We start from the raw sequence: 3,141 nt of genomic DNA on the forward strand, positions 1-3,141 counted from the left end.
AAATGAGGTTAAGTTGGTCGCTATAAGCTACTCCCTACGTCCAATGTGTCAGAGCCAACTTCGACCACGTTTTTATTTGAACGCTCGTTACTTGGAATATCACGTTATAGTTAGCTGAGATGATAATAATTGATTTGTCTCCGTGTTTTCCGTTCTGCCATTCGGTCTTTGTTTTATCATTCCTCTCCTGGAACAAATTTATTAAAACTACATCATTATACAGTGCCTTCATAAATGCTCGAGTCCCACGTGACTGCGAATGTTAGGCTACCAAACTTGCAAGAGAGTCAATGATTAACATAAAATTTCCTAGACAGATGATAGTCCAGTGGAGTAGGTACATTTCTTTACAAACATAGAACTTTAATCTGCAAAATGTTTTTTTTGTAATAGAAAAAAGTAATTTTTACTTACAAAATAATCATACTCTTCTAAGATATTTTGAATGTTTATCCTATTCTATATTGAAAAAGTATTTTTTTATCGAAGAAGGTTGTCCTTTAAAAAATATACCCTCTATTGTAACCCACTTTAATTCAGAGATAATGAAAATAATGTTAATAAAATACAAAATTTTCCAGTGTTTTATTAATTTTTTAAAAACTAATACGTGCCTCTGGATTGACATTTCATTTTTGTTTAATTTATTACCTGTTCATATTTTTTGTATTTTTTTAAATTTTTTATGGACTTTTCTTCATTTATATCTTTTAAGTTTTTATTAGATGTTTTTCCCATTCATTAAACAGTTTTGACTGTCGGGTCTGTATTACATAAAATTTAAAATATACAATTAAAAGTATCATTAAATATAAAATTAATTTTATTAATTAATTAAATTCTTTTTTTAAATTTTGCACAAGTGCATAAGACCCCCGAAATTAGAGTGTAAAACAACACTGAAGCGTTAGCAGTGAATTAAAGATAGTGTTTCTTTAATCTTAACCCTATTAGTGATATATATCCTACTAAAAACCGCTGATATTGATGACTTTAACCTTATCAATATTTTTTTACTAAAAACCTGACTTATTTAAATCGGAAATAAAACGCAGACAAATATGTGGGTAAGTAATAGCATACCTACGTATTGGAACTAGTATGGATCTTTTTAGTTCATTGCCAGGTCATATAATTAGCTGTATCGCAACAAATCGGTGAAAGTATTAGAATACCACACCCCTATCAATCATTTAAATTTGGTATATAAACCACCCAACGTCAACCAACATTATCAGTTGAAGAATTGGACAAATCATGGCTTTCAAAGTAAGTGCAAGTGTTTCTAGCATCAAATGCATTATGTAACGAGATTGGACTATATAATATTGTGAAGTGTTGAAAAAATGACACTAATAACAATTTTTATTACAGTTTTTATTATTCGCCGCCTTCCTAGCCGTCGCCCGTGCTGGAGTCATAGGAGTAGCCGCCCCCGCATACTCAGCCGCTCCAGCTGTCTCCTACTCTAGCATNCAAAGTAGCCGCCCCTGTTGCCAAAACCATTATTGCCGAGCCCTCCGCCCCAGCCAACTACGAATTCGGATACGCCGTCAATGACCCCCACACCGGCGACAGCAAGAGCCACCAGGAAACCCGCCACGGAGACGTCGTCCAAGGCAGCTACTCCCTCATCGAAGCTGACGGTTCCAAGAGGGTAGTTCACTACACCGTTGACGCACACAGCGGTTTCAACGCTGTAGTCAGCAGGGAACCTGGTTCAGTCGCTGTTAAAGCCGTTGCTCCAGTAGTTGCCAAAGTAGCCGCCCCAATAGTGACTAAATTAGCTGCCCCATTAGGATACGCAGCCGGACCAGCATACTACCACTAAATTTGAATTTAATATCTCAAATAATTTGTACATATATGTCTTATTTATTTATTTTATAAATATATTTATTATTTAATTTGAAAGTATCTACCTGCTTTATTCGTTTCAGATATATTTAATATCATATTACTACATCTAAGTATATACACTGCAAATTAATGTAGTATTTTTTATTTGAAAAAATGGCTTTATTATAGCTTACACTAAAATGGTTAAATAATTCTATTTAAAAAGATGTCAGGAAGAATTTTGATTAAGTACGAGTATATACTAAAACATTTTTATTGTTAATTTTTCAAGAAAAAGTTATTCTTGATAAAAAATTTTGCTTATCTTGGGAAGCCATGGGCAGTAATCAAATATGTAATAGAACATAAGGCGTCCAAAAAATTTCAATATGTGAAATTTTCCCTAAGCAAAGTGTCTTTAATTTTTGTTTTCGTTAAAAACTGTATTTAACAAAATTGTTCCAGACACAAGAAATGATTAAGTACGGGGTTTAGTCCAAAAAAGAAGAATAACCACATTTTTCAAATAAGAAAACGCGATTTTTAACTATCATTCTTACTTAAAGCAGAAGGAAACTGTATCTTCAATTTTGATAGCTATTAGTTAGTTGTGAAAGTTGATTCGTCAGTAAATAAAATATTGTAATGAAAAAATCTGTTTTCAATCAGTTTCTCGCCCATTGTCAAACAAAAGTCCAAACGACGACCGTCATCTCCAAGCAATTTACGATTAAACACTGGTTTGAAGATCTGCTAATATCTATGTTTTCTGACCTTTTTCTGAGTGACATCTTTGGATTGTCTTGTACAAAGTCCATAACTATAACAGTTATGTAATATAACATCGTTATCATTGTATTCTTTTTTTATCTTTTAAATATTCCTTACATCACAATTTGTATTGCATATCGATATGAAACATTACCGATTTCATAACATTTCACAAGATAAATTCGTTACTCCAGGATTAGCATTATTAATAAAAATTATTCGTGGGCAGTAAAAATAAATATGTTGACTTTGACATTGATAAGGAAATATCCGTGGTAAGTAATTATATGGTAGGATGTAAGATAGTTAAAAATTGCGGCGTCTTTTTATTTGCAAAATGTGATTATTGTTCTTTTCTGACTAAACTCCGTATTAAAGCATTTCTTGAGTTCTCGAACAACTTAGTTAAATACAGTTTTTAAGGAAAACGAAAATTAAAGGCGCTTTAAATTTCACATTTTGAAAAACTGCAAAACTTTTTATCAGGAATAACTTTTTCTCGACACACTGTATAAATGATATTTACAAACA

The 3,141-nt window shown here is 32.1% G+C and overlaps 1 pseudogene; it reads left to right on the plus strand.

Moving 5' to 3' along the window:
- The first annotated feature begins 1,257 nt into the window (after positions 1-1,257).
- On the plus strand, positions 1,258-1,831 carry LOC111693063 (annotated as a pseudogene).
- The last annotated feature ends 1,310 nt before the right edge of the window (positions 1,832-3,141 follow it).

Source organism: Anoplophora glabripennis, unplaced genomic scaffold, assembly GCF_000390285.2.
Source record: "Anoplophora glabripennis isolate ALB-LARVAE unplaced genomic scaffold, Agla_2.0 scaffold7428, whole genome shotgun sequence".
Classification (NCBI taxonomy): Eukaryota; Metazoa; Arthropoda; class Insecta; order Coleoptera; family Cerambycidae; genus Anoplophora; species Anoplophora glabripennis.